Source organism: Castor canadensis, chromosome 2 (genome assembly GCF_047511655.1).
Source record: "Castor canadensis chromosome 2, mCasCan1.hap1v2, whole genome shotgun sequence".
Classification (NCBI taxonomy): domain Eukaryota; kingdom Metazoa; phylum Chordata; class Mammalia; order Rodentia; family Castoridae; genus Castor; species Castor canadensis.
In genome coordinates, this window is record NC_133387.1 from 53,172,039 (window position 1) to 53,191,375 (window position 19,337).

The 19,337-nt window shown below is 33.8% G+C and overlaps 1 pseudogene; it reads left to right on the plus strand.

Annotated features, from left to right (window-relative positions):
* The window catches only part of LOC141418033 (dnaJ homolog subfamily A member 1-like), a 53,592-nt pseudogene extending 43,185 nt beyond the window's left edge, over positions 1-10,407 (plus strand).
* Positions 10,408-19,337: the final 8,930 nt, after the last annotated feature.

A 19,337-nucleotide genomic window follows, 5' to 3' on the forward strand; every position in this document is an offset into this window, starting at 1 on the left:
GTTAGAAAAAAAATTCTGAAAGGAGAAAGAAGAATAGAAAACCTAAGGTGCAATAAAATGTGTACACATGTAGGCAAATGCAAAAATGATACCCTGTTCAATGATACTTGTTGAAACTACTCCAGGAATCAGGGGAGGGGGTAGAATGGTTGAGAAGGTGAATTCATTGTAAGAACCTGTGTAAATGCCACAATGTACCCCCAACTATCACAACAATAAAGGAGAAAAAAAAAAAGAAAACCCCTAAGAATCCTAGACCGTAGGTCTATGTTTTAGGAAGAAAAACATACAAGGAATTAGAATTTAATTATTATCATTAATTATTATTAGTTCTCTCTATATTTATGCCCATCATATCTCATGCCCCCGGGAAGGGTTAGTGTAACCCAGTCTCTCTCTAGACAGATGGATAGGTGGATTTGGATATAGATGACATAGATATAGGTAGATAAAGATATTGATATCGTAACTGGAAGTCCAAACTCTAGCACTGTCCAGCATCGTATTTATCCTTTTGTTACTCTTCACTGCACTGATTTGAGACTCATGAACATAGGCTTTTGACATTAATGAACTTTATTGCTGGACTACACCACAAAGCCTATATGCAATTCAGATGTTGTTGCTTATCTCTCTTCCAAAGCAAGTCAGTTTTCCAGTCTCTGTCTACCTCAGAATGCTTCTGTCATTAGTCTGTTTCTGAGATTTAAAATTTTTTCTTTCAATACTTTGCCATAGTTGTCCCAAGACACTAAAAGTTCCCATACTTTAATTATAAATAACTCAATTTCCTCTTTTCCCCAGTCAGGCTAGGAGATGGAGCATTTGTAACATTTAACACTCAGAAAGAACCTCCATAAATGTTCTTAAGGAAAAGACGTCTTCCTGACAGGAGTCCTTACAAAAGCATACTCTGTTTAAAGCATATACTCAAAACTAGTCTGTATATTTTTTTCTTCTTTTTCCCACTCATGACTCTTCATGGTGGATTATTTTAATAAATGTTCTAAAAATCTGACCATCTTTTTAAAAAAAAATTAAGATTATACAAATTTTTGCCTTCGTTGAATATTATGATATTAAGAACACTTAAGTTTTGTTTTCCGTGGAAATTGCACATGCTTTGATCTCAAGACACTTTTCCCAATTTGAAACAATTAAAAACAAAAATGACATTTTATTTCTCTGTGTATATTTGAGGATCTCTTATAGGAAGTCAACATTGAAATATAATATTTGGCTTTTTGATTAGACATGGAATATGGTCTAAATCAAAGAATATGCAAAATTAAAGCCTGAGTTCAATATGTCAGTTATCACCCAATAATAATATCTGTTAACATGTCCTTCTAAATGCTTTTCTGATGTTCTCCTAGGATGTACTTAATTATATGTTTCAACAGTTGCTGCTCATTAGGATGACTTGGGAGAGAATTAAAAAATACAAATGCATGAGTTCCATCCCCAGAGATTCTGAATTAATTGGTTTTTTTGTTGTTGTTTCTTTTCCTTTTGTTGATGTTGTTTCTTATGTGCAACTGAGTTGAAAATAACTGTTTTAATGTGAATCTAATGTTTCCCTCTTATTTCCCATTGTTGCAACTTCTAAATTTTTCACTTAAAACCAGTTTCTAGGATACTAATAATACCTTCCTTCCTCATCCCATCTTTATTTTGTTTTTCAGTTTATATACTTATATTTTAAACCTTAAATAGAAAATTAGTAATTGAGTGAAAAAAATTGCAATTTGCTTTAAGAAAATACTAAATGTGGTAAGTATTGATGAATTCCAGATTGTAGAATGTATGATATATGTTGCCTCTGAGAACCATTGCAGCATGGCATTTCTAAGAGAACAAATAAAGATTTTAAAAGGGAAGAAAAAAAAAAAAAACAGAACTCATCCGTTATCCAAAAATTGTGTGACTGAGAAGAAAGTTATATGTGTGTTGTTAACGAAAATGAAGTTAGATGAAAAAGATACCTTTATCTATTCATAAACAGTGAAGTACTATTTTAGCTCTGCCAAAATTCTTTGCAATGTTATCCCTTATTGTTTTACCCCATAACGAACTATTTGTCAAATCCCTTCTCTCTCTCCCACCTAGTACTGGAAAGATATTGGATGTTGTGGGAGATTATTCCCTGTATAAGAAGTGACATCGTGAGCCAGATGCCTTCTGCCAGCAAAGTAGAAGGAGGACTTTGGCTTTGAGAGTCATGCAAGTTCCAGCTTGGAAGACATGATCAATGGGTGCCCTCATTTCAATGGGTTTTTCTCTGCTTCTTGAGGGTAGATTGTTGTTTCTAAAAGTATTTTTCATGAAAAGAAATGTTTTGGAAGGAATGATAGGGAAATTACTATTGTTTGGTTTTAGTGGGACTGAGGTTTGAACTCAGAGTTTTGTGCTTGCAAAGTAGGTGCTCTACAGTTTGAGCCATACCTCCAGTCTGGTAAAATATTGATTAATCGAATAATAGTACTAAAACTAGTAATGGCTTTGAAATGTTTCCTTAAAATCTTAACAAGACATTACTACATTAAACTTGCCTGTATCCTAGACTTTTTATCTTTCGTATAGCTTTCTAGAGAATTATACATATTTTAAAAACCAGGTCTAAATAATTTTCACTTTGTAGATTTATTTATTCACTTATCCTATATAAACAAATTTGTGGCAGTTCATATCAGTATTTTGTCTACTTTTGTGGATGATATATTTTATAAAGAAAAAGCTAAAAATAAAGTATAATATTCTGAAGTTACCAGTAGATTATTGCATGTTAATATAAAAAATTTTAAATGTTGTATAATTTTTAGAAACAATACTAGCCAAAATTGATTGGGGAGAAACAGAAAATCAGAGTAGTACTAAAATTATTAACAAACTTGAAACAATAATTGAAAATATTGCCATAGAGTAAAATCCTAGACTCAAATGATTTCAGAGGGAGTTCAATATGCATAATGGCATGATATAATGTATATGCCAAACCATATATAAGATATTCCAAAGTATAGAAAAAGAAAATCCACTCTCAATTCATATTATAGGATTTTTATAACCTTGACACTAAAAGTGAAGTGTAATTAAAGAAAAATATATGCAAAAATCTAAAACTAGCAAACAGTATGTAAGACAATATTCCACAATATGTTAGCTTAAGTTTTATTTTAGGATTTCAATGATGTCTATAGAACATAAATGTAACACAATAACAATCTCAAGAACATATTAATAGTTTCATAATATCATATACATAACATGGGACAAAGAGTAATTCAAAGTAAATTCCCTAACCTGTAAAGTGTATCCAAAGGAAAACTCCTACAACAAACATAACATCAGTGGTGAAATGATAAATCTTATTTTTGAAATCAGGAAAAAAAAAGATTAATCATCATTATTATCATTCAACAATTTATTAGAGAACTTGCCATCACAATAAGACAAAATAATAAAAAAGAAGCAAAGGACAAGTAGGTTTGAAAAGAAAAATAAATTGTTGGATTTTAGTCTGCTAGAAAAAAATAAAAAACTTTGCCATTCACAGGAGCAGAAAATGTATGATGAACTTAAGAAACCCACTAGCAAAATGCATGTAAGAATTATATGTACAAAATTATAATTTATTTTGACATCTTGGGGATTGAACCCATGACCTTGCATATGGCAGACAGGTGCTTTACTATTGACTACATTCCCAGATCACAAAGTATTTTTGAAGGCAGTTAAGTAAAGAGAGAGAGAAATAAGTAGTATTCTTAAAGTGGAATGCTATTGTAGTGACAATTTTGGTTCCTTTCAAACTGGTATATTGATTTAATGTCAATCCCCAAAATAAGATAGTTTCACAGTTGTGAAGTTTTATAATATGTAAAACCACATATATGTGGAAATTTAAAGACCTAAATCCAAGACTTTCTTTCTTTCTCTCTCAACCTCTCTCTCTTACTTGGTACTGAGGGGCTGAACTCAGGGCCTTGAGCTTGCTATGCAGGCACTCTAGTTCTTGAACCATGCCCTCAGCCCTTTTTTGTGTTTGTCATTTTTGAGGCCGTGTCTTGTGAAGTTTTTGCCTGGGCTGGCCTAGAACCATGATTCTCCAATCTCTGACTCCTGAGTACCTGACATTACAGACTTAGGCCACTATGCCCAGCTCAAACCTTAATTTAGAATGAAGAATGCCAAGTGAAGGGATTGAGTTATAAAATATCAACACTCTATAATGATAGTGATTAAGATGTTTGTACTAGAATGGTAAGAGACATATGGACCATCAATTCAATTTGATTTAACCTACTTTTCATTACCTATTGTATTCTTACACTCTTTTAAGGTTAGTAATATAGCTCCAATTGACCAAGGAAAACTATTCTTCTGGAGCTTAAGGCATGGCTGAGTAGAAGGCAATAACTGAGATGAATAAGAAAAATGATATATCATAATAGTGAAAATTGCCATGGATAATGTATCTGGGTGTTTGTGAAAGGGCAAATAGTGTGCAGCTTTAGATAGGGAAACTAGCGAAGTCCTCATTGTAAAGGTACATTGGTGTCAGACTCCAAAATGTATAAAAGAGTCTTAAAAATTAATAAGAAATCAACATTAATAAGAAGCACTATACGTGTTTGTTTCTTGTACAAATGCCAATGAAGTACATCAGAGAGGGTACTAGAATATTTTCTTTTTAACCTTGTCTTTACCCACTGAGGGAGCGTGAACAGAGGACAGGGGCGGGCCGAGCTGAGCTTTACAAGCACATGCTGGCTTCTCTTTTGAGCACAGACCCCAGCAGGTCAGAGAGGAAGCAGTGTCACTTCTTGGGAAATGCCAGACACTAGAACTGTGATCAGGAAGGTAGTGAGAAATGATCAAATCTGAATGTGTTCTCAAGGAATAGATCTGGGATTAAGAGAAAGAGGAGTGAAGAGTGACTCCTGTGTTTTTAACCTTAGCAATTAGAAAAAAATAAAAAGAGAATTTGCTACATATGCTAATTACACATTTTACTTTAGCATTTTCTTACATGTTATCTGCTAGGTTGGTGAGAGCCCATCTTCCTACATTCATTCAGTCATATAGAGATTGGTAGATTACTTTCATGTCTGCTTTAATAACATTGGCAATTATATTTTTAAAAAATCTCTAAGTACATGAGAATATGTGGAATTGCTAAACTTACTGCTAAAACTTTTCTAACCTTGAAGGATAAACCAAACAGAGTTGAGAAGAAAAATATCCCAGTGGGCTTTGTTTTCAGACCTCTATTTAAAGAGGTTTTTCTTATGAAGAGTAAAAGCAATCTTTGGGAATTGCTGGTTTCATCTGCTATAAAGCAACAATGATCTCCTCCACTTGTTTCAGAAAGGTCAAGAGACTGCAGGCTAGACCCAGCATGGCAACCGATATAATTAGGAGAGAAACTGCATAGAAAATTCCGCATTCTGTTGGGAATTGTGCTATCATGTTTATGCCAAAGCATTAAGACCAATATAGGGCATGAACTCACAGTCTGAAGGGCAGTTTGTGTTTAGGACAGTCCACTTTTGTCTCTAATGGATCTTTAGGGGTGAAAGGCTTAGAACCAAGGATAAATGAGACAATGGGGTTGAACTTAGAGTGTATTTTGCTATATGCACTTGTTTCTTGATAAATGTACTACCAAACTACATCAGAGCTGGGTGCTGTAATATTGTCTTCCTGAAAAACAAAACCTTTTGAATAAAGGTGAACTCAACACTTAAGAAAGGAACTAAATTATGAGGCTGATATTTTGCCAGTGGATTTTTGCTTAGTAACCACTTCTGATACAGCTCATTAAAAGTTTTTATCTTGTCATGTTTCTGTACTCAAAGCCTCATCTTTTCAAGTCATAGGTGAGTATGATTCTCTGAAATGCTTCTGTTGCTGCCTGGACCTCCTTACTTCTTCCCTCAGTCTATTCTCTATAATTCCTATTGTAGATTAAGAATTGATTCATTTCCATGGTCTTTAGGGTGTGTGTGTGTGTGTGTGTGTGTGTGTGTGTGTGTGTGTGTATGAGAGAGAGACAGAGAGAGAGAATTGTCATCTTTTTTATATGCTTCCTTTGTAACACTCATAGAAAGTTTCTATTTAAAATATAATTACTATTGAGAATCTCTGTTTTTTAGACAATACTTAGTCATCTTTCCCCTTGTAATATTAGATTTTCTGTCAGTATCTCTCGAGTAAAATAACAAAGTACCATTCCCAAGTAGACTCAACAAAGGCAAAACAAAGGTATATGGTAATACAAGTCAGACTGTCTCTGGGAGAATAAACTGAGAAATAGAATTAGAATCTTAATTCTAATAAATAATAAATATTGCTTCCTGAAAAGCAAAAAAAAAAAAAAAATCCTGTGTGAAATGCTAGAAATATTCCATATTTTGTTCTTTGTGTTTTAACTATAAGGGTATGTGTGACTATAAAACTCACTGAGCCTAATAGTTAATACCTGTGCTCTCTAATACTCTAATAAAACCAATATTTTCCCTTTTCATCCTCCTGTCTATCAACTCCTGTCTCGTTGCATACATGACCATTGATCTCTGCTTCCTTCAGACACACATGTGTATGCGGCAAATGTAAGTAGAAAAAATAATATATAACACAAGAAATAAAAGTAATTGCCAGGTACCAAGCTCCTGCAAAAAAATTTAATATTTAATCTTCAAAATATACTAAATAATATCACATAAATTCCATTGTATATAGAAATAAAAGTCAGCAGAAAGAAAATCTCTTTGCACTAATTACATGGGAGTATCAGAAGAATCATTTTAGTATCTACAGAGTGCTCAATAAACATGAACATCTTCCTTTATAAAAGTCCAGTTTCTTTAATTGTAGATAACAAGGAGTCATGAAAGTGTTCCTTTAAAGCTCCTATTTATGTATACTTCTATAACTGTTTTATCTGTGTCTTTATTGGCACAAAGGTTTTATAAAGAAAGATTGGTATTTTTTTATTTTTATTTTTTCTTTTATTCATATGTACATACAATGTTTGGGTCATTTTTAGGTATTTCAAAGTTTATAAAAATTTTAGGAATTAAATGTTAAAGTATAAGAGTAGGAATAAGTGGTGAAGTGGGTCAAAAGTTGAGGTTATCGGGAAAGAGGTCAAAGAAGTGGATACCACATTACTGGAAATATCTTCTAAATGAATGCAGAAAAGGTTTAGAAAAGACAGACACAAATGTCTTAGCAGATTCAGATTCTAAAGATGAGGTCATCGTTTGGGCCCCGTTACCTTTAAATTTTTTCCATATGAATAAATAGGAATTCTTATAAAAATTCATGTCTGCTGGCAACAGTTAAATTTGGAGTACATTATAATGAGCCAAGGATTAAAATCATCAAGACTGGAACTGTTAAAGTTTCATAGAAAACTTTGCCAAGGTGGTAATCATTCTGAGAGTTAAGGGATGCTAGAGAAACAGTGGAAATGAAGGAGGAGTAAGACAGACACTTCAGGCTCAGTGAGATAAGGAATGTAGAAGAAAAACAACTTTCATGTGAAAAAATTCTTGTGAGATGCTACCCTCAGAAGAAAACAAGGTTGTGGTTTTAAGAAGATACTATGAGAAGCATTTACGAAGAAATGTAGAAGAAACCTAAGATTATGCCAACTATAACCTGAGTGCTAAGGTGTACAGTAAAAGCATTACAAATATCAGGAGCATACAGAATGAAAGCAAGTAAGGTAATACTGGAACTCAGTGGAGGTGGGAATCTGGTCAAAGAGGAATGGCCTGGACATTTGGGCTTCCTGTAGTGCCATATTTGTCAAAGGAGATTGTGGTGGTGAGTTTGAGAGATTTAATACTGATGATGTTCTAAGGAAAAGAAAATGAATTAATGACCAAGCTATCATTAAAGATCAAATATTCAAAGCAAACTTACATGAACAAAAATATCACTCAAGATAATGATTGGCTAATTAATTTCAGGGTACATTCAATCAGTATATACACATAAAGCAAAGACACCAAGACCTACAGATGTAGGGCCTGCCCTCTCTGCCCCAGAATAATGCTTTCAGTCTCTACTGAGGCATATGAATTCCCACATGGAGCAAGGAGAGCTTACATTATAAGACAAATCCATTTTATATGTAGATAATGCTTATATGACATTTTCAGTAGTGTCATGCTTCCTGAATCCATAGATCCGATATTTGTTTTCCATAAACAATCCTAAGCCAGGGCTATCTTACTAAAAGCATCCTATATATACCTAGTCTCTTCTTAGCAAACACAAACATTCTGTATGTGAAGAGGTCCAATTACCAAATTTACAAGAATGGGTTGGATCACCTGCTTTTTTTTCCTCTGAAGAACATATCTCCAGTAATGGGAACAAAATAAATCTTAGGCAGTTGGTTTAATACTTTCCTCTGCAACAAATATCATTTTCTGGGCACTTTTTCATTTTAACTTTCAAGTTGGGTTATTATTTTCTCCATGAAAAGAAATCATGAACAAATGTCTAAGAGGTTGTTTAATTATCATAATATAATTCCCCAAGTGAAATGAGCACAAAAGCATCATTTGGCTGCTTCCAATTTGATTATACAAAGAACATGATGTCCTCTCCGCTTGTATTTGAGTTATCAACAATATTTTTGTCATTAAGGAACTTTCCAGAGTACTCAGTGAGTGATGGAGAAAGGGTAGATGACCAGAGCTACATGCTCCTTCTAGCTTCCCCACACAGCCTCAGTCTGATCCTTTGTTGTAAAAAAATTGTGAAAGAAAACACTTACTATAGTGTTTTAGTGGATAAACCCAATACCACCCAGGAAGAACTGATGAAGGTTTATAAGAAACTGACTTTGAAGTACTACAGTGATAGAAATCCAAACAAAGGAAAGAAATTTAAATAGATTTCTCAAGTTTATGATATTTCCAATACCAATAAAAGGGAATTATATGACAAAGAGAACAGGCCATTAAGGAGGATGAGGCAGGTGGTAGTTTTGGCTCCCCTATGGACATCTTTGATTTGTGTTTTGGATAAGGAAGGATACAGACAAAAAGGAGAGGTAAAAATGTTGTGTATCTGCTCTGGGTAACCACAGGAAACTTATGTAATGGTGCAACAAGAAAATTTGCTCTGCAATGGCTAGATGTGGTGGTGCACATCTGTAATCCCATAGGTAGGTAGAAGAACACTTTCCTAGCACGCTTGAGGGCCTGAGTTCAAACCTCAGTACTGCCAAAATAGAAAAAAAAGAAAATTTTCTCTGCAAAAAAATGTGATTTATGATAATTGTGAAGATTATAATGGTAGGAAAGAAACAGTAGAGTGATGTTACAGCTGCAGAGATCCTGGAAGGCAAATAACTCACCAGTAGCAGGCACGAGGTACAGTCTGTGATTCCAGCACTTGGAAGGTGAAACAGGAAGATTGTGAGTTCAAGGTCAGCTTCAGTGTCTATAAAGTGAGTTTCAGGTCAGTCTGGGTTACATAGTAAAACCCTGTCCCAAAAAGTCAAGAAAAAATTATCAGGTGGAAACTTAAATGATTCAGTAAACTCAGTCTATATGTACTCCATGTGTGAGGGATCAGTCTTAAAGATGGGTATAACTGCTTCTATGGAAGGAAGATAACTTAACAAGAAATGATTCTAGAAGTTCATATTAACAACGGCATGAAAGATGGACAAAAAATATGATTTCTTGGTGAAGGAGACCAAGAATTAGGACCAGGGATCAGGGATAATTTATATTATATCTGAGGGCTTGTGCTGTTTCGTTTGCTTATTTCTTTGTTTTTTGAGGCAGGGTCTTCTTATGTAGGCTTGGCTGGCCTCAACCTCATGATCTTCCTGCCTCAGCCTCCTGAATGCTGTGACTGTAAAGTATACCACCACACTCAATGACCATGCTGTTTTTACTTGATGTGAAACCTTTGCATATGTGTGGACGTACAGCTGGTTGAAACATTGTGCATTTTTCAAAGGCCATATCCATTCATGACAAGAGAACCATGGTCTCCACCTCTTATCCAAGTCAGATTGTCAAATATGGACATAGGAAGTGTGTGCTAAATGAAGTCATGTCAATTTATCATATATCATATGAAAAGGGTCAGTTTCCTAATTATGAAGTTTAAGGTAAATTTTTCCGATTATGGCTTTATCTCTCCTGAAAAGTTCCCTTTGTTAGAAATACTCCTACTGGGAAGAAAGGAAGTAAAAGAGATTGATGGAATGGGTAAGATAGAACTGTGAATTTCGATCCAAATGAGGAGTGATTGTATCATTACAATGGAGAAGTGTACAAAAATAATGATGTTCAATGTCACACATCACACCTCTTAATGGAGCCAGTAGATAACACTCCCTCCTGGCAATTTCATATGCACTGGTGAATGAGGAACAGACCATAGTAATAAGAGGCTCACTATTTGCTATTGCTTTTATTTTAATATTTAACTACATTACTACTTTAAAATAAATGCAGACATAAAAGCTCAAAATATTTTGCATTTTAATTTTTAGTGGTAAAAACTAGCTTTATATCAGTTAACAACTTCATTTTATGTTTTGATGGTTTATTTAAAATAGTTTTTACAAACAAACACTCCCTGACTTATGCTTTACAGAAAGACCTGTAAAATTGGGGTTGTGGGGGAGGATAATGTTTTATATTGTTAAATATACAGATATGATGAGAGAAAGGATGGAAATGGTTGAAATTGTTAAATGAGGTTGAAATATACAAAGGACTTCTTTGATTTTTGACAATACTTTCATATGCTGGCTTATTTTATGGTTACACGGTTGCTTGCTGGAGTCTTTCTTTGAGCAAGTGTGTATGTGTTTGTGCATGCATTCAGACTTGATAGATTATAGAAAATCCTATTAAAACTTGCATTTACCTTATCCTAGTTTTTTTTATTAACATAGAAATAGCTCAAGTCAAAGGTAGTCACTTATTTCAATAATGAACACATTGCAATAAGATAAATACAAACTTTAGAGTTTTACTTACTAGAATAAAAATACATGTCTTTATCATCAGACATTAATTTCTTGCTCCTACTAATCCATACACATATACGCACACCAAAATACTTCTCCAAAAAGGAACACACTTTTAGATACTGTCACTGAAATCAAACTTCCCACATCACAAAAAGAATATCCAGACAACTTGAGATTTGACATGAAAAAAAGTATAATAACAAAGAGAGATTAAAAGGTGGGGAAGTACCCCCATGACTACAAGCAAGGAAGACTCAAACTTTTTTTTTTTAAATTGGATAGTTGGGTTTATGACAATTAAGTGTCTTCATCCCTGTCAACATTGTGGATTTGGTTAATGTTCAGTTCTGTTTTGGCTTGTATTTTAATCTATGACCTAAAAATATTGCTATGATTGCATTAAATGTTAACATTCTATACTTTGTTGATTTGAACAACTAGCTGACACAGAGGCACAAGTGGTATAGTTCTTAGGAATAATCTGGTTATTTTAACACTGTCATGTGAGGACTTCTGATTACTGCCTGAAAAGGTCATTTGTATTTTTTGTATTTGGAGTTTGTATTGGGTTAAGTCCTTGAGTGCTTTTAAATTGAAAATGTATCTGAGAGCATCACTAGTGTATATAAATCTCTTAGGTTTCTTCTTTAGAAAGATTTTAATAGGATGAGTGTTTAGAAATCTGAGTTTTTGGAAACTTAGCATTTGGGTAAAACATGGAGATGAGTGCTAACCAGGAAAGCAGGAAAAAACTTTCTTCCTACAGGGTGTGTGTCAGAGAGATTTCAAGGGTGGTGATCCTTAACCAGACGCAGCTTGTCTCTGCCTGTAAGTGTACTGTCCTTGACACATGACACAATTAGAGTTGTAAACTTCTCCAGGAAGGACGCAGAGACTTGCTCAACAAGCCCTCTGTCAAAATCATGAGCATGAGCCACTGGCTTGTTCAAGGAAAATAATAGTCTTGCAATTCATTGGAATTTAGTGATCTATACTAGGCTATCTGTATGTAACAATTTCACCTAGAAGAAATACCAGTTCTGTTGATTTTTAGAACTCCTGTCATCCATTAGGTAATTGCAATTCCTTTTGTTCTCATAAAATCCCGTATGTGTCGTCTGCTCCATGCCTAAATAATTGCTTATTCTCTAAAATGAAGACTGTAGTCACCAGATAATACATTAGAGATATGACATCTTATACTACAAAGAATTCCCTCAATGCAGAAGATTCCTGCTATCTTATGCAGAGCACACTGCACTAGCAGAAATTTAACTTGCTCAGCTCTGCTAATGGTAGGCTGTGAATGGGACATAAATGTTAAACTTCTCATTGCCTTTGAATTCTGCCTAAAGAGTTGATTTGTACTGCAGAAAGCTAATCAAATGAAAATAGAATAATAGAGCAATTTTAATTTTGGCAATATCCTATAGAGGTTTTTTATTTACTTATAATTCATAAAAATGTAATTTAGAAGAAGAATGCATATTTAAAAATTGCTTCCTAGAAACTTTTGGAAACTCATTTTCAGTCTGTTGAACTGTGTAGGCAAATATCTCTTTGTAAAGTAGAGACCACAGAGAATCCAGAGATATTACTAAAGTGCATATTTTACTTTAATGCAATTGCCTAGAATCTAAACTTATTTCAAAAGTATCTTTGAGATTATCATGTTCAATCTCTCAGTATAAGAATCCCTTTCATGACATCCTACTCAAAATTTTCATGTAATGAGGATCTCACCAGACAACCCATTTCATTTTTAGGAAGAATGTGGAAATTAGAATTATAAACAGAATCACCAGGAAATAGTGAAGGGATGGTAGAGATGAACCAATTCTGGTTGTAATACACATGTGCATGGAAGCCACACTAGGAATATCTCTATATAGCTATCTTTATCTCAAAACTAGCAAAAATGCTATGTCTTTATTATTATCTCTTATATTTTGTCTTCAACAAAATTGGAGAACAAGAGGGCAGAACAGGTTCTGCCCGGAAATGGAGTGGGGCAGGAGGGAGAGGTGGCCTAACAATGTATACACATATGAATAAATATAAAAACAAAACAACAACAAAAAAAAAAACCCAAAAAACAGAATCATGTGTTTTTACATCCAAACTAAATTGCTTCCTGGTCAGTTTTACCCAATGCAATTACAATTTTTTTTTGCTTTTTTCCTACTATAGGACTCTACTGAAATCTTTTTTTCTTCTTAGAGTTAAAAAAAAGCCTCGTGCACAGGCTTTTCAGAAACTCACATTTTCTTCCTAGTTTGTTGGCCACCCCTTTGAAAATATAGTCTCTAGAAAAACTGGTCTTGAGAGACATGGAGTTTCTCAAGTACTTTAAAAGACATTTATTGAGTGATTATTATAGAACACTTACTAAGCTGCTTCTGTTTCCATGTCAGTCACACTTTTTTCTGTATTTGAATTTCCATTATGACACCATGAACCTCTATGGATGAAAGGCCTCTGGTATTATGTATCTGATTTCCATGATGTGACACTCACTCCAGCTCAGTTCTTAGTTACTGTACAGCTACTGCACAAAAATCCTAATTGGGATTTTTGAAAGACCATAAATACTTATATCTCTTAGTAGACTTATTGATGTAACTGATATTGCATACATATTTTTCTGCCCTATTTATATTCGGGAAGGATAAAATACCAAACCCACAGAAACCTAGCAGTAACTAAGCTAGATATTGCTTTCCTTCTTGTTGTTGAAGTTATGTCCTTGTAATCCATTTTAAGATTGCTATGTACTTAGTTTCCTGATGTAATGAAAGGCAACTTGCTTGGGAATCAGAAATCTAGAATTCTGGTTGGCAGCAACTATGTATTTCTAATAGTGTAATAATTAATTGTCAGTGTTAGTTACATAAATATCATGTGGTGATGCAAAAATAAAATTATGATTTTTTGAGAAAAATACTATTTTGTCTTTCTAAAGATATCCATATAGATAATTTGTCAATTTCATAGTGATATTTATATGTAGTATCAAAAAAGCAGCAATTCTACTAAATGACACATACATTTATAGTTTTTTAAACATCAAAATCAGAAATAGTATTAGAAAGATTGCAAAATAGGAAGTTCTATAACTTGTTCTTCCAAAGAAATACTGATTTGACAATAATGCATGAACCCAAATGCCTGGAATGCAATTAATAGCCATAATATTTGAAATGAGTAAGTCACATCAAACTGGGTGAGAAAAGAAATTTTACTTTAATCATATTGGCTCTTCTTAGAAGTCATCATAGTTTAATGCTGAGAGAGATTACCTTAGCCTTTAGCTCTTTCATAGAAGGGAAAGTGGAAATGTAATATGCATCTGACATCACCAGTCTCTGTGTTCTGCCCAAGGGGCTGGTTTATTTTGCTTCACTTGGAGTGTTGATGAAGCTGGCATAGTTTGGATACTTAGAGGATATTAAAGACACAGAAGAGGTGTGACTCTTGCTGTGGAAACACAGTTCTGCATGTTTGGAAGGCCTAGTCTCTTATTAAACAAATAATGGTCAAGATTACTCCAAATCTGAGGGGAGAAATGGGCATACAGATTCATAAAACCCAAGATACCCAGAGTATGCAACCATGGAAAACACCAAGACACATAATCAAATTCTCAAAAGTCAGTAAGACAAAAAGAGAATTTTCAAAGCGCCAAGTTAAAAGAGACTTGTCACATACAAGGGAATATTGGTAAGATTATCAGTGGATTTCTCAGAAGAACTCTTGTATGCTAGATGGAAGAATGATGGTGTTTTCAAAGTGCTGAAAGAAGAACCCACCAATCACCAACCAAGAATATTATACCTTGTTTATAGTTTGGATATGAAATGCCTCTTTCCCCCCAATTACTGTGTTGAGGGCTTAGACTCCAATTCAATGTTCAGAGGTGGGGATGTCAGAAAGTAATTGAGTTATGAAAGTTCTGATCTAATCATTGATGGATTCATAATTTATTGCATTATTGGAAAGTGGTGGAAATTAGGAGGTGGGGTCTAATTGGAAGCAGTAGATCACTGGGTATGCTTTTGGTGGGTATGTCTTGTCCCAAATCCCTCCCTGCCTCTCTTTCTCTCCTGTTTGGGATAAGGTGAGTCACTTTGCTCTATCACATGCTCCCTACCATGGTCTGCCTTACCATGCATGGACCCAGAAACAATGGAGCCAAGTGACTGTGGACTGAAACCTCTGTATCTGTGAGCCTAAGTAAATTTTCCTTCCTTACTTATTTATCTTAGTCTTTTGTCACAGTGACAAAAGAATGACTGGAAGACTTGGCAAAACTACCCTTCAAAATATAGAAAAAATAATCTGGGCATGGTGGCTCATGCCCAGATAGTATCTGATGGCTCCCAGATACTAGGCTCACCTAGGCAAAAACATAGGGCTCTAACTGAAAAATAACTAAAGCAAAAAGGACAAGGGCACATGGCCTAAGGGGAGCAGTGCTTACCTAGCAAGCTGTAGGCTTTGGATTCAAACCCTTGCACCTCTAAAAGAAGGACAAGATATAAAGGCTTGCCCTGGCAAACAAATGATGAAGGAGTTCATCACCACTAAACCTGCATCACAATAAATGCTTAAGGGAGTTCTTCAAGTTGAAATAAAAGGACACTAAACTTCAGCATGAAAGCATGTGAAAGTATAAAATTCACTGGTAAAGATAAATATGCAATTACAAAATACTGCAATAGTAGACTAGGGTTGTATACATAGCACTTTTTATTCTAATATAAAAGTTAAAAGATAGACCGGGTGCTGGTGGCTCACGCCTGTAATCCTAGCTACTCAGAACGCAGAGATCAGGAGGATCAAGGTTTGAAGACACCCTGAGCAAATGGTTTATAGGGCCCTATCTCAAAAATACCTAACACCAAAAAAAGGCTGGTGATGTGACTCAAGGAGTTCAAAACTCAGTACCTCAAAAAAAAAAGGTAAAAGATAAATGAATCAAAATAAATATAACTTCAAAAAATGTTAATGATATGCAATGTACATAATAAACATAAAATATAGTGAGCGGCTAAAATTATGGAGTTTTTATGTACAATTAAAATAATTTTCAGGTTAAAATAGATTATTATAACTATGAAATGTTTGTGTAATATTTTATTCTTCTAATTTTTATTCTAGTGTGTTTTAAGTGACTTAAAGTATAAAAGAGTTCTTAAAACTCTTTATCCCTTTGTGTATATTGACATCATATCCCACAGAAAAATACCTAATTATTTTGAGTGGTATAAGGGGGGTTTTAAGACTCAATTGAAGCACATAAGTCCTGATTACAAGGCAGAAATTTTGGCTACATCTATTTCTTTCTCAAATTGGTCTTGATTGTCTTCTAGGTGAGCTACAAATGGTCCTTCTACCATTCTTGTCTTTCCTGAGATATCACTTTTTTCTTTTTGTTGGTGGTACTAGTGTTCAAACTACGGCCTCATGCTTGTTAGGCAGATGCTCTAGCACTTGAGCCTCTCCATCAGCCCAAGATGTCACATTCTTATCCCAAGGCTCTTCTCTATTTCAACATAGAAACTTTCTTTAAATTCAGTTAAGGAGTATAATCTTAATTATTTGTGTTGCTAACAGGTTTATTCACTTCAGTGCTCTGAAAAATATGTTACCCTTTATTCATAAAAATAAGAATAGATATACATGTTTCAAAATATATTGATGTATTTGTTACAAAAGTAAGTCTTCCAATCTCTATTAAATCATTGCCATCAACCAGTACTTCATAGACAACAGAGGTCTACCTATCAAATATTAACTATGTTTTTTGGTTTTTATAGCTTTATAATTTTAATACATTAATGTGTATTAAAACACAATTAAAAACAAAATTTTTAAAAACAAAATTTGTTTTTCTTCATCTTTACCTCTCACTCACATAAATTCCTTCTTTCCTTGGGAAATTGATCTTACCTTGTTTGTGTATTCTTTTAAACTATTTAATATATTTAAAAGCAAATATAAGAGCAGAGTCTCTTAGTTCACTCCTTTGTTTATGTGAAATGGTAGTGTTTCATGCACATTGTTCTGTAAAATGGAAATTAAATGTTCCCCAAAGGCCCATGTATCCCCAGCTTGCATATTGGAAGGTGGTAGAACCTTTAAGAAATGGGATATAGTGAGAAGTCTTCTGATCTTAAAGGGGTCTACTATCTCCCTTGAAGAGGATATAGCATCCCTACCCCTTTTTCTTCCTCACTGTAAGATAAATGACATAATAGTATCATTATTATATTATAATTATTATATATATTAAAAATACAATATCATATTTTATCTTTACTAATAGGAGAGGGCAAACATATTTATTGGAGATTTTGCCTTTATTGAGTCTATACAGATAGATAGACAGACAGATAGATTGATGCATATTTATGTGCCTATAGCCACCACTATGTCAAAACACTCAATATGATCAGGACTCCATAACCTCACTTTAATTCACATTTAAGTAAATATTCCACTTACCAGAAATTCTTTCTAACTTATATTACATTAGTTTTAATTATCCTTTAATATAAATATAAATTATCCCACATAAAACACAAAAAATCATAATATGAACATTTTATTTCTGACTTCTATAAAACACAACATTTCTGCAAACATTGGTAATTCACTCTCTTATATTGTATGTAGAATTACACTGGAGGTATATATCATGTCTGTCTTTTCAATTTTGTTTTTGCAGTTTCAGAATACATTTCTATTTAAGTGGCAAGAAAAACTTTTCTATTTATTAAATAGTGACTTGCATTTTTATGTGTGCTTTGTATGAATATTATATATGACTTTTTCTACTACAAGCATTTATAAATATATGTGTGTAGTCAAACAAATATGTGATTAAATATTGCATATGTCAGCTATTTTTTTTTGCTCTTTTGTTATGCCCTTTTTATTTTCTCTATGGTATCCAAATATTTCATTTTATATACTTTCCATCAGTTTCTAAGTTTTCATATTTCAAGATTATTTTTAAACTTTTTTATATTTAATTATTTGATCATCTTAAACTATATCATTGTGAAAGATTTAAAATAGGAGTGCTACTTTATCCTCTGGGCAATTCTTTGCCTTACCCTGCCTTTGAGGGCTTGAGTTTGAAGGCTATGATATTTCTTCTATTTTGGCTTCTCAACCCAGGAAGGAACAACTGATCCTCAATGTGAAATTCAGGTAGGAAAAGGTTGCCTCGTCCTCAAATGGATATCAAAACTGTAACTCTGTGTAATTAAATTGAAAACTGATATAAAACACTCACTTGTGTATAAGTTTTTCACAACCCCAACCAAAACTAAACCAGAAATAAGTAAGTGCTGGGTTGTGAACAGCACACCTGAAGTGGCAGATGAAGCGGCAGTGTAAGAGAAGCCCATGGGGGGACTAGTTGGGGCTAGATAGCTCTCCAAATCAGTGTTCCTCCTGGTTTTTATTAAGTACAACAAGTGGTTAAAAAATTTATATATCACAAACCTATAGCAAACTTCATACTTAATGGAGAAAAAGTGAAAGCATTTCCCCTAAAATCAGGAATGAGACAAGGGTGCCCACTCTAACCACTCCTATTCATCATAGTCCTAGAATTCTTAGCCAGAGCAATAAGGCAAAAAGAAGCAATAAAAGGAATACAAATAGGTAAAGAAACTGTCAAAGTATCTCTCTTTGCAGATGACATGATCCTATATCTCAAAGAGCCAAAAAAAACTCTACTAAAAAACTCCTAGACACCATAAACAGCTTCAGCAGTGTATCAGGATACAAAATCAACTTACAAAAATCAGTAGCCTTTCTATACACCAACAATGAACAAATTGAGAAAAAACATAGAAAAACAATTCCATTTACAATAGCCTCAAAAAAAAAATCAAATGCCTAGGAATAAACTTAACAAAGGATATAAATGACTTCTACAAGGAGAACTACAAACCTCTGAAGAAAAAGATTAAGGAAGACTACAAAAGGTAGAAAGATCTCCAATGCTCATGGATTGCTAGAATCAACCTAGTAAAAATGGTTATACTGCCAAAAGCAATCTACAGGTTCAATGCAATTCCCATCAAAATCCCAATGACATTCACCACAGAGATTAAAAAAATCAATGCCAAAGTTCATTTGGAAATACAAGAAACCACAAATAGCCAAGGCAATATTCAGTAAAAAGAGCAATGCTAGAGGTATCACACTACCTGAATTCAAACTATATTACAGAGCCATAGCAATAAAAACAGCATGGTACTGGCACAAAGACAAATATGAAGACCAGTGGAACAGA